This window comes from Primulina huaijiensis, unplaced genomic scaffold (genome assembly GCF_012295235.1).
Source record: "Primulina huaijiensis isolate GDHJ02 unplaced genomic scaffold, ASM1229523v2 scaffold42781, whole genome shotgun sequence".
In the NCBI taxonomy this organism is placed as follows: Eukaryota; Viridiplantae; Streptophyta; class Magnoliopsida; order Lamiales; family Gesneriaceae; genus Primulina; species Primulina huaijiensis.
The window spans coordinates 427,762-442,046 of NW_027360306.1; the positions used below are offsets into that span (position 1 = coordinate 427,762).

The 14,285-nt window shown below is 32.7% G+C and overlaps 1 pseudogene; it reads left to right on the top strand.

Annotated features, from left to right (window-relative positions):
- The first annotated feature begins 2,898 nt into the window (after positions 1–2,898).
- On the top strand, positions 2,899–9,879 carry LOC140969767 (plasma membrane ATPase 1-like; annotated as a pseudogene).
- Positions 9,880–14,285: the final 4,406 nt, after the last annotated feature.

Here is a 14,285-nt window from a genome sequence, read left to right on the forward strand (position 1 = left end):
TGAGTAAACTATCGACCTAACGCAATAGTTTGCAGACCACGTTATTCAAATAAACCACACTAGGCACTTATGTGTGACAAACTCGCGCAAGAAGATGTTGGTTTAGAGAATCGAACTCCTCACACTGGATAAGTATTTCTTATTTTATCAACTCGAACACCTCTTGAATGCATGATATAAAATGTTATACTTGATTAGAGAAGTAAGTGTACATAAAATAAACATATTTTTTTATTTATTCACATAAATCAATTTTTTATAACATTTTAAACTTTTTTATTATTCGATAATAACACGAACCGGCATTGTTTTTTTAAGAAAAGCGGCCAAATACCCATCCCCAACTGTAACTAACGAGAATAATCCATCAAGAAATCAAAAGATTAAACAAGAAGTATTTATAAAAAAAGCAGATTGTGAAAAAAAAATAGTGGATTAATCTTATGCATAATTAATCAATATTTGGACATATGATAATATATTTTCGTGACTTTTTTTCCCTTTCTTCAATTTGGGTAATGACAATACCGTTGAAAACTTTCAAACGTTTGAAATTAAATTATAGTTTCAAAAACAATAAATCAGAGTTGATGTTATTAAATAATAAATAAATATATGTTCCACGTACCTCGAAAATAACTAAAAAAATATGATCTTCAGACAGCTCGATCTGTACAAAAAAATGTGGCTGGACGAAAATTATCTAAATAACCGTCTTGTATATATATTTTTTCGCCATTAATTTATTATTCTATATCCATCAGAGATATGAGATTGTTGTGTCTTCTTTTAAGGAGTGGAATCGCCAATTAAATCAATAAACCTGTGTCTCCCTTAAATTTTTTTTACTGAATTAGATCGCAATATCCAACCAGGTGGCTTGATTTGGTTTCGTTCGCGTTATCTATATACGTAGTATCATTATCCATCCAACAGATGACACATGTACTGAATGAAAAATAATGTCATTCATTAATAATATATGAATGAGTGAGTATGATTTATCACTCAAAACGCGTGTTATGTGTTGGATAAATTAAATGAGGACATTATCTACGTAGATAGATAGTATCTATCAAACCCTTGATTTGGCTTTTCTTGCAGCACATTCTGATGTTAAATCCTAATAAATCTTGGTTATGTACGTACATTTTGGCAACTTTTTTATTATTATATACATAAACAACGTCTAGAAAATGACAATGTTGCTGTCATCTGATTGGTTTTTTTTATTAATTGTTAATTAATGATGCTTTAAGAGTAATTATATTATCATTTCTTTTATTTATTTTTATCATTCAATATAATTTCATGTATTTGTTCTAACCAATTTTCTTTTGTTTCTTTCTATTTAATTCGTTCGTTGACTTACTTCTTGTTGCATATTATAAAAAATCTACTTACATGCGACAAGATCTTTAATATTTTAACCTACTCAGTCACTGCATAACAAATATTATTATTGGAATTATGCTCCAGTTCCCTTTTTTTAGTTTTATTTATTTTTTGAATGTCTCTTTTATGTGCTTGGATTTTCAATTAAATAATTTTTAAACTATACATAATAACAATGAAAATTTATGGAATAAATTTACTTCTTAAGAGTATTTAATTGATATTAATTTGCATAACAAATGACCTATTGGAAGTGAAAGATATGTTCTGAAGTGTCAATGGCAAAAGATATAAACATTTCATAACAGACAAGATTATTCATTTGATCTTGGTGATTTCATCCCCACTTGGCTTTAAAGAAAAAATTCACAATTTTCACATTTTTTCTGTTTTTTAACATATAAATGTAAATGATAAAAGAATCGAACTGTCTCATGAATTTAGTAGTCTCGAGAGTTTTTTTGAGTGTGTAAGAACATTTTTCAAGTTGAATTCGAATCCGAACAGCCGTCTCCCACGGCTTTCAAAATAATCTATTCAGACCAAAATAAATAAACCAAACATTTCTGTTGTTTTTCATTTTTTTTATCCTCCTGTGTGTTTTGGACTACATGCATTTTGGAAGATTCACTCACTTTTTTCGACTCCAGATAGACTGCCCTTTTCCGGTCTTGAGGATTCTTTGTTGGCGGACATTCAGAAGCCAGGCTTAACTCATCGAAGATACAACCAATGCCCGCATTATTACTTATTACGTTTGTGCCACCTTATATATATTCCATGAATGTTCTGCTGCATCCCTCGCTCACATCGTCGGACCTTTTGTATTTTACGCAAATTCAAGGAAAAAGGCTTGACTTTTATGAAATCCTTCCAGTTGGGCTGATTCATAAGTACTCCCGGTATCGGTTGTTATGATCTTGAAGTGCAGATTGCTTGTATTAATTCTTTTCCATTATGGGATTCGGTTTTCATGCACGAGTTCTTGGATCTTATGTTGACTTAGGAAGCATTAATTTGTTTACCACTATCATTTAATTTAAGGAAATAAAATGTAGTTTATCTTCTGTTTGAAACTTGGAACATTGTGAAAACCTGTTATGGTTAAATGTGACTCAAGAATCATTTTCGTGCGGTGTTTTGTGATGCTGTGCCGTTTGGAATAGCTGTTAATTTCAAAAGGTCACATTAGTACATGCACATGTATTGTTTGTTTAGGGGAAGCAAAGAATTTTGCAATATGTGGGTGGAGTATGTGATTCAATCTATGCAACTGAATCATGTATTTGTGTCCAATGAGCAGAAAAAGTAGAAATGAGACAAGGAACAGAATTTGGAGTTTAGTATCTTTTCCCATCACGGATACTTCAATATATTGTTTGCTCATATGTTCTGGATCAGTCGATGCTTATGTTCCTTACTGTTTTTCCAATTTCTTAATTTATATACTCCTTTGCAGATTGTACAGAAAAGCCACAAAGTGCTTAATCCAAACCGGTTACTATGGACAAGGATTAAACCGCAGTGGCCATGGAAGCCATCAATAATGAAATTGTTGAATTGGTGAGATTCAATATATGATCGTTTAGAAGTCAAAAGTGAGGTTGACTATAATACTAATCGATATACTATCTGATAATTTTTTATATCGATCGAGTAGCATATGTTCTTTGTTTTCTATCGGTATTATATAGATGCTTGTATACATGGAAAACATTCATAATATCCAGGATGGAACGTATTCATTGATCACAACAGTAAAAAAATCTCATCACAATATAATGGTTACGTCAGTTGATTTAGATGATCTCTTATGTACTACTATTTTCATACTGACTATACTAAGATAAAAGTTAAATGTCAGTGGTTATGTAAGAAGTTATTTCTAGATATTGGTTACTATCCTATTATGATCTAAACACTTTTTTATGGCAGGAGAATATCCCTATTGAAGAAGTTTTTGAGAAGTTGAAATGCACGGAAGGGGGTCTTAGCTCTGCTGAGGTTCAAAAACGATTGCAAGTGTTTGGATATAATAAACTCGAAGAAAAAGAGGTATGTTAATCTTTTTTCTCGCCACATATCTGAACTATATGGTGTATCTATAAGTTTTCTTCCCAGGCCTGATTGATTTTATCATTCTTTTTATTATCCTAAAGGAGAGTAAAATACTCAAGTTTCTTGGATTTATGTGGAATCCTTTGTCATGGGTTATGGAAGCAGCTGCCATCATGGCTATCACTATTCCACATGGAAAGGTAAAATCCAAGGGTTTAAGCATTCAAAGTACTTGTGAAATGAGTATGCAATTTGGAGCCTATGCCTAAATGCCAATATTCAATTTATGCTTCAGGGAGTTGATTACCGTGATTTTTTCGGAATTCTTGCACTCCTTATCGTGAATTCAACTATAAGTTTTATAGAGGAAAACAACGCTGGGAATGCAGCTGCAGCTTTGATGGCTCGGTTGGCTCCCAAGGCTAAGGTCTGCTATAGGGAAATTTGACTTTATTATGCTTTTTTGCATTTTTTGAGTGGAGAAATGTCTCATTTTTTTACAAGGTCTATCTTTTAGTAAATTTAACCATATGACTAGGTTTTACGAGATGGAAAATGGAGCGAAGAAGATGCATCTGTGTTGGTTCCAGGAGACATTGTTAGTATCAAACTCGGAGACATCATTCCTGCAGACGCACGTTTACTTCAAGGAGATCCACTCAAAATTGATCAGGTAACAGCAAAATACTTAAACATATCATATTTTAAAAGCTTTTTGTAAGAGTTTAACATATTGCAGTATATATTCTAATAGTACTTCTAATCTAGTCCCGAAAATAATAAAAAAAGAAGCAAAGAAACATGAAAGAACAATAATTGGTTATATCTATAAATTACGTGCTTTCAATATTATGTTCAACGGAATGGCTGACTCAGAAAAATGTAACATTCAGAGCATCTTTGCCCTAAATAACAATTCCATGATCGAAATGGGATCAAAGGCCTCTATTCCATACTTTCAGTATGATGCTGTTGGCAATTTGAAAAACAATAGCTGAAATTACATATTCTATTACTGATTTAGATTTTTTTAAAGTATTTTTTTACCTTTTCAGTCGATAATTGTGTGAAACCACCTTTTCATTGTATTGCCATGGAACTGGAACAATGACCTATAAGATTGCCAATATGATACTTCCCGCAAATTGATTTGAAATGTGGTTTTAAGTAGTTTCAATTGGAGGTTTCAACATCTAATCTTCTTCCTTTTTATCTTTAGTCTGCATTAACCGGAGAGTCACTTCCAGTGAGCAAAAATCCTGGCGACGGTGTGTATTCGGGTTCCACGTGTAAGCAAGGTGAAATTGAAGCAGTCGTGATTGCAACTGGAGTGCATACATTCTTTGGAAAGGCAGCTCATCTTGTGGAAAACACTACCCATGTTGGACATTTTCAGCAGGTCCATTGCATAAGTTCTAGTTCATTTTCAATTTTGCTGTACGATTTGTTTCGATTCTTAATGTCTGATTACGGTGAAAATGTTTTGAAATATGGCATTTCTACTGCTATTCAGGTCTTGACTTCGATTGGTAACTTCTGCATTTGTTCAATTGCCACTGGAATAGTGATTGAAGTCATTGTGATTTTTGCGAGCCAACATAGGGGTTACCGGGAAGCCGTAGATAATCTTCTTGTTCTATTGATTGGCGGAATCCCCATTGCAATGCCAACGGTTCTTTCTGTCACCATGGCAATTGGTTCCCACCGCCTCTCTCAACAGGTAGGTAAAATATGGAAATTTTTTCCCCAAGTTATTCTGTGCAATATACACCAAATGCGTTTCTTGACATTTGATCATGTACATGGGAGCCTTTATGGTACAAAATGATTCGGGATCACTTCGAAAATTGGTAAAACCGTGTCTCACGTTGACAGGGTGCGATAACAAAAAGAATGACGGCAATTGAGGAAATGGCTGGAATGGACGTGCTTTGCAGTGATAAAACTGGCACTCTTACTCTCAACAAACTTACGGTGGACAAAACTTTAATCGAGGTTGATGCTTATTTTACTTGAATGAACCAATGTGCTCAAACTCACTGAAAGAATTGAATGGTTTAAAATTTTCCTCTTGGGTTATATGATGTTTACTTCATTAAAATGTTATCAACATCATTGTACTGATCATGGTAGGTTTTTCCAAAAGACGTTGATAGAGACATGGTTGTATTGAGGGCTGCAAGAGCCTCGAGGCTAGAAAACCAAGATGCTATTGACTGTGCAATTGTATCAATGTTGGATGATCCTAAAGAGGTATTCTATCATCTGAAAAATTTTCTTTATCTGGCTTCTAAAAGTTCGTTCTGTATATGACCTTTTGTCCATTGACAATTGGTATAAAATAAATTTTCGAGTAAGTTCTTCATGATCTTTTGAGTCTGGTCTTGTTGTCATCATTAAAGAACATCTAGAAATAATTAAACTTTTATTTGATTAATGCAAGGCACGGGCGGGAATAACAGAAATTCACTTTCTTCCATTCAATCCGACTGACAAAAGGACAGCACTCACCTACGTAGATAGTGCTGGTGTAATGCACAGAGTGAGCAAAGGTGCACCTGAGCAGGTATCCTTTGTGCATTAAGCTATATATGAAATTTTACTGTGTATATAAATCTATGTCAGTAAGTCTCTTGTTTCCTGTACTTTCCAAAACATCTGTAAATAAAAAATATTAGTCTAGCAGATCTGAAGGGACGAAACCGAGATTCTAGATTGAGATGGGCAAAAATATTAAAATATTTTTTGGTGGCCAAATATAATATTTTTACAAAATAAAAACTTTTCTAGGTAAAACTCTAGCGTTTTTAAAATGGTAGGCCAGATAAATGCTCACCTTTGCCTAAATAGATCAGCCCCTGTATGTAATTGATCTAGTAAATATGTTTGTAAAATCATACTATTTGGAAAAACAATGTGACCATGGCATTAGGCTGAATGAACTAAAAGTTAGTATGATGGACTTGTAGATTCTGAATCTGGCATACAACAAGTCAGAGATTGAAAATAAGGTCCATTCAATCATAGATAAATTTGCCGAACGAGGTCTCCGATCACTTGCAGTTACACGCCAGGTAGCTTCTTCCGTCACAATCTAGTAAAATGCCAAGATCTTTTTCATTCCATCTTCATGTATTTACGGATTATACTCGCTGCAGGTAGTACCGGAAGGAACTAAGGAAAGCTCTGGTGGACCATGGGAATTTGTCGGTCTTCTCCCTCTCTTTGATCCTCCACGCCATGACAGTGCTGAAACAATAAGAAAAGCTCTTGATCTTGGAGTTAGTGTCAAGATGATTACAGGTGTTCATTGTTGCTAGCAACTTCTTTAAAGCAAAAGCTCATGTGCTAGTTCTCATTTTGATTAACGAATAAAGTTATTTTCAATCTATCTACTTTCTGTATCTCTGGTTTTAAATGCAACATCGTGAAGAGGATACAATGTTGCAACTTTACATGATCCGCATAATTAACGGTGATGAAAATTTTCTAGGTGATCAATTAGCTATTGGTAAAGAGACTGGAAGACGTCTTGGAATGGGCACGAACATGTATCCTTCCTCGTCATTGTTAGGAGACCATAAAGATTCATCTGTTGCGGCTCTACCAGTTGAAGAACTCATTGAAAAAGCTGATGGTTTTGCTGGAGTTTTTCCTGGTAAATTGTCTTAACTCTTAATTACGGCACTAAACATTAAAACCTTCATCAAGTTATTCTTGAATTCAGAACACAAGTATGAGATTGTCAAGTTTTACAAAGTCGAAAGCACATTTGCGGAATGACCGGTGATGGGGTCAATGATGCGCCCGCACTAAAGATTGCTGACATTGGAATTGCAGTGGCAGATGCCACGGATGCCGCGCAAAGTGCATCTGATATAGTTTTGACTGAACCAGGGCTGAGTGTAATATTAGTGCTGTTCTAACCAGCCGTGCCATATTCCAAAGGATGAAAAACTATACGGCAAGCCAGAATCTTTTTATCCATTCCTAAAAGTACGTACGATTATTTTGAAACTTTTTAAGTAGTATCTTTCCTTTTCAGATATATGCTGTGTCGATCACAATACGTATTGTGGTAAGCCACTTTGCTTCTTTACTTTATAGAGTTATGTCATTATGAATTTGGTTATTATTAGTCTGAATTGCACGTTTAAACTTGATTTGTTGCTCACTTAACAGATGGGATTTTTGTTGCTAACGGCATTTTGGAGATTTGACTTTCCACCATTCATGGTTCTTGTCATTGCCATTCTTAATGATGGTAAGAGCCTCTTATGCAATAGCCCAAATTTAATGTCACTTCTTAGATATATGCATTTCATGTATTTCTATATTTTTCATCTTAAATCTGCTAACTTTTCTTCAGGTACTATTATGACGATATCAAAAGACAGAGTCAAGCCATCCCCGACTCCTGACTCATGGAAATTGAGTGAAATTTTTGCTACAGGGATTGTTCTAGGAAGCTACCTAGCTTTGATGACCGTTATATTTTTCCATTTAGCTTATGAAACCTCTTTTTTCGCGGTAATGGCAACACTTGGGATTTTTTATCCACTCTTGTTTTATTTCATAACCTGCTTCTTATAATTTATGACCCTTTATCAGAACCATTTCAATGTGAAAGATTTTAGTAAGCACACGGGTTTTCTAACGGATGACAGTAATAAAGAACTAAAAGCCCAACTAGCATCTGCTGTTTATCTTCAAGTCAGTACCATCAGCCAAGCTTTAATCTTTGTGACACGTTCCAGAGGATGGTCCTTCACTGAAAGACCTGGTCTTCTTCTAGTTTGTGCATTTATCATTGCACAATTGGTAAGAATAATGAATAATGTTTTGCTTGTTTATCTTCGCTTCGTTTGTCAATTTGCATTACAGATGCTGGTGTACTATGTTTACAGGTTGCAACTTTGCTATCTGCGGTGGTAACATGCGATTTATTTGGAATCAGGAAAATTGGCTGGGGTTGGACAGCTGTGATATGGTTGTATAATATTGTGACGTATTTCTTGCTTGATCCCATTAAATTTGGTGTTCGATATGCACTGAGCGGGAGAGCTTGGAGTCTGTTGATAAATCAAAAGGTTCGTCGAACCTGCGACTTTCCATATAGTACTTCTACTGTTATTTGGTTTATCATATTCGTAGGATACGATTCTTTTACAGCTATTATAGATACAAACCAGTTATTATGTAAATAGCTGTAGAAAATTTTTATTGATTCATGCTCCCTTCAAGTTGTATTTTCACACAGATCAGCTGATTTTTTTCTTTGTAGACCGCCTTTACCCCTCAAAAGGACTTTGGTAAGGAAGCTCGGGAGGCAGCATGGGCAACTGAACAGCGAACACGTCACGGACTTCAGTCGGTGGAGGCCAAAATGTTTGCAGACAAACACACATTTAGGGACATCAACGTCATGGCCGAGGAAGCTCGAAGACGTGCTGAGATTGCAAGGTCAGTAGAAAAGAAATTATCTGTTTCAAAGTTTTTCCTAAAAATTCGAGCTCATAAAAGATTTCCAAGCAATGGTTTTTCTACTTTAATGTATACCCTCGTTCATAAGCGGGCGAAGCAATAATGGCCCAAAAATCAGTACCAAATATCAACTAAGTAAAACACATGGCACATCATGACTCTAATGCCATGCTAGAAATCACCTTTTCCGAAAGATTCAAGATCGTGGTAGGTGTTCCATCTATAGTTCATTTACTTCTACACTCTTCTTCTCATGTAAGCCAGAGATCGAGAAATACAAAGCCAGGAATTAGTATCTAAGACACACATGTGAATGTCGGTTAAGCTTCCGTTTCAAGGATTTGAACCTACAGTATTTTTTCATCTTTAATGTAGTAAAAACAAACTCTTTTTTTCCCAAAAATTCGAGGTCATGGTAACTGATCTACAGTATTTTTATAGCTCTTTCAACAATATAAATGCTTTAATTAAAAATGCATTGAAAAAAGTTTTGTGGGTCCAGGTTGAGGGAACTCCATACTTTGAAAGGAAGGGTGGAATCATTGGCTAAGCTAAGGGGATTAGATATTGATGCCAATCCACATTACACAGTATGATCCAGCACCCAGGTATCCAGCAATTTTGCACTTCATCTGCATAAGTTGTGATTCCATTCCGTCCTCTACACTTGTATTCTCGCGCATTATATTCATATTTCCATCAGGGATTGATGATCATATAGTTGTGCAATAACACGCGGAATCGGCACAAGAGAGTCAATAAGAGCAAATGTAACTTTAGCCACCTTAAGTTTTCTTAGTAATGTACTTTTTGATCTTGATTTGCCACTCATTCCATGTCTTTATTTACAACCGCACCTAGAATTTGTTACTCCTAAAGTTCATGTAATAAATTCTCTGATTTGTCCTGCATAATTAATGTAAATCTAACGTAATGCTATTATTTCTCTTTTTTAACTTAATAAACTCATATTTCCATCCCAAAATATTATTTCTTGGGAGTTGATCTGTCTCAAGAATACTGCACAAGAGTTCGTTGGTGTCTTTGAATATTACATTTGTTGTTTGAAGGCCCAGAATTATTTTGCTAATTTTGAGCCAAATGCCTTGTTCCACTGATTCCTAATAGAGCATAAAGAAATACGCATAATGATTCATCTTCATACAAGATTACTAGAGAGACATGATTTTTAGATTTTTCTTTGTAAATTTGCAAAGAAAATTTACAAAGAAAAATCTAAAAATCATAGCTTAATTAAAGTTGCATTTGGATTGATAGATTTCAAATAGATTATTATTATTATTATTTTTGTAGTTTTAGAGAAGTGTGACCATAAACTTCAAATCCACCCCTTGCATGTTTAAGTAATGCTTCATATTAATTATGACGAATTTCAAATTAACTCAATAATAAAGGTATTTGAAATTCATTCTAATTTGTGTAAATAAATAATATATGGATTTAATATTTCATCTATTATTTTATTTTTAAGGCTAAACATATAATTGAAATCATTCATCACAAACTAATATGTGCCGATATTCATTCAAAATTTATATTATTATATTATGTTAATCTTGCTTATATTTGTAGAAGGACCGAAGGATCATGAACAACCACAATCCAATTTATTTATTATTTAAGTCTCGCGACTTGTAAATTGTAATGAATCAATCCTTGTAGAACCAAGATTCATTCCATTTATCCATATATATATCTCGCGTCTTTAACAACTTTCGTTCGTAACTACGTACCGAAGAGGTGAAGTGTCCTTGACGAAATACATAGAAATTCAAACTTGCGCGTAATTATGTTTGTTTGCACTTTGAGTTAGTCCAAGAATAACCAATTAAAGTTACCTAAACCAATTGATTTCCCCATACTGTGTTAGTTTGCACTCTTTATTATTACATCTCCATTACTATATATATATATATAAAGCATTAGCAATATATATATAAAGCAATATGCTAATGCGTGATTGTGGAAACATGAAAAGAAATTTAAAATTTTATTTAATTCATTATTAATTTAATTACATTATTAAAATATTTTTTAGAAAACGAATTTAGTATTAAAATTATTAGAAAAATATGATACATGTGTTATTTCTTTATTTATATTTTGAATAATAATGATTTTGTCAACTCAGTGAAAAGCAAAAAATAAGAAGAAGAAATGTCACGACCCGAGCCCGGGCTCGCGCCTGCGTGACTGTACAATGGCCCCTATAGCAACTACTTCGTATTCGTCCTCGCCTTACGAAAATGATTAACTCATGTTGCTATAGAAGTTCATTGTAAGCCATTATAAATTCATTTTAAATATTTGATTTTTAAGATGTGGGACAAGGGTATCACAATCACCTCTCCTTCATAACGCGACGTCCTCGTCGCGGCCTGACCTCTCGATCCACCGGCGCCGAGAATCTAGAGGTGGCTCCTACAGGTTCAAGAGGTTGCTCCAGTCATGTAGCACTTTGCCCCGCAGGTTCAAGAGGTGGCTCTCATGCACGTAGCACTTTGCCACGCATATCACTTATTTCTCGGTGTTCCATACCGGTGACTAGCTCTGATACCATTCTGTCACGCTTCGAGTCCGGGCCCACGCCTGCGTGACTGTACAATGACCCCTATAGCAACTACTTCGTATTCGTCCTCGGCTTACGAAAATGATTAACCTAAGTTGTTATAGAAGTTCATTGTAAGCCATTATAAACTCATTTTAAATATTTGATTTTTAAGATGTGAGACAATGATATCACAAGAAAATAAATTCCGAATTTAATTTTGTTAGTTGTGTTTTAATTTTTTTTTAAAAAAAATATGTTTCTAGAAAATTATATCGAGAATATGACGATTTTTTGTTTTAATTTTTTTTTAATGTATTAGGTTATTGATATCATACAATATATATTTCGTTTTGAATGCGTGTGGTATGAAAACAAATTATAATATATTGTATCATGTTGGGATAATATAAATTTCGAGAGAAAATTAAAATCAATGTAACTATTATGTTATAAGATGTCAACAAATTGTTTGCAAAAAATAATTTGATTGAGGCGATAGAGTTTATTTATTTATTTTTTTCATTTTTGAAATTTTCACTCTTCATTTTTAAGCTTTGTATTTATATGTATATTTCACTTGATAATTATTATATAAGAACTCGATTCTTTTACACAATGTACAAAGCAAAACCAAGTCAAAGGACGGCAAATAATATTTATTGGGATGATTTCTGATACTCCAATGACATTGACCCTAGATTTAAAAAAAAGTGAAGAAGTCATATTGTTTCACGAATCTTCATGAGATGAGTCAATTCTGCTCATATTTACGATAAAAAAAAATAACAATTTGACATAAAAAATAATAATTTTTTATGAGTGACACAAATATAATATATGTCTCACAAAATTGATTTGTAAAATCGTCTTACAAGAATTTTTATGTTTGAAAATTCATATATATAGAATAACATGTAGACTAGTTTTCTTTTCTTGAAGATTGTTGGGAAATGCCTTCAAATATAAGGCAATTAATAACTAATGTACAGACTAGGAGTTGTTTAATAATGCCAGTCCCAGCCCTCTGCTACATTATTTGTCCATTGACAAATCATCAAATAAACATTTTTAATATGCAAAAGTATTACACGAAAAATAACATTTGGAAAAGGTGTCTCTCTTGAGATTTTGGGAAATATGGTATTAAGGAAGAAAGTCTTTTAAGTTTTTAAAAATAAATTTAATGTATTGATTGATTCATGCTTTTAAGGTAATGTGTTGGGATGAGATAATTGGGTTAGTCGAAACGTGGTGTTTAAGATATTATTTGGTATATGATATTAAATTTGTATTGTTATCATCGTCTATAACTTTTTGTTAAAAGACAAACGTTCAATCATACAATTGGTATCAAAACTAAGTTCATGAGTTCGATTATGATGTATTGCAAAGAATACAATTAATGATATATATTGTTGGGTTGCAATAATTAGATTGATCACATTGGTAAAACAATTGAAAATTGATCTTCGTCTTCGAGCTCTTGTATGATTTTTTTTAAAAAATATTTGAGTTGTGATTTTTACTATTAATTCATGTTGTAATTTTTGATAAAATAATAAATGTTGATGTTGAAAAATTATTTAAAAATGTGAAAAATATTTGTGTTGAAAATGTGAATGTTGAATGTTGAATGTTGAAAATTAGGTAAAATTAGGTGTTGAATATTGAAAATTAGTGTGTGATGATGTAGGTAATGATGTATTTTATTTTTGGATTATTTGTAAAAATTTTCTATAAATAGATCTCTCATTTGTGAAGAAAATCACAAGTGAGTTGAGAGAAAAATATTATAAAGTGTGTAGTGTGATAATTTTAAGAATTTGAGATTTTTACTTTTTACCGTAAATTTTTACTTTTTCACAACAGTTGAGTCCAATGTAATGGTTTTGTTTGTTCTGTTTTTTATTTGTTTTGTTTTTTATGTTTTTTTTTTCGTTTTTGTTTGCTATTCATATGTAAATTTCAAAAGCAATCATGGACTTGACCAAAGTAGCTTGACTAACAGAGATAAATTTATCTTTAACTATTTAATAAATACTGAACAATATCGTACGATAGATGGTGTAACCATGTGAATTAAGGTCTGGACAACTCGGTAAGATGAAGAATTTATTTCGCAATTAATTCAAAGAGCGCAGATTAAAAAAATATTATTAAATTTTTGAGTGTGCCACAACTTCAATGATTTAAGTTTTGATTATATAAATTTTTTTCATGAATTTATATATATAAATATATAAATATATATACATATATATATATATAAATATATATTAATCCCATGATAATTTGGAGTGTAATTAGTTCCTCTTTGAAAATGACTCTAATTATTTAGTTTTCTTTTCATTAATTCGCCTCTGAACTCTTCCATCTAGAATGTTAGTCTTTTGAGTGTTGGTTGTACTTTTAGACTTATGGTGTTTGTGTTTTTTAAATAAATATTTATGCGCATGATCTTTTATCATTTAATGGAATATCGATAGACCACTACTTGATTTCAAAATAAAGTTCCACAGAATTTTCAAAACATTGATATTTTAGTTTGATCCATATTCCCAACAAGGTTTAGTGTATTGAATTGATATGTCAATGCATTAATTTCTAACTAAATAGATATTCTATTCAAACTAGAGAGTTGTCTAGCAATTTTTTGTTAATAAATCATTAGATCATATGAGTCTCTCGTTCATATGCGTTCGTTCATGATTACAAAGATTTCAATACGAGTATAGTGAAAATTTTCTTCAAAACATTAATGAATGCATGATAAATC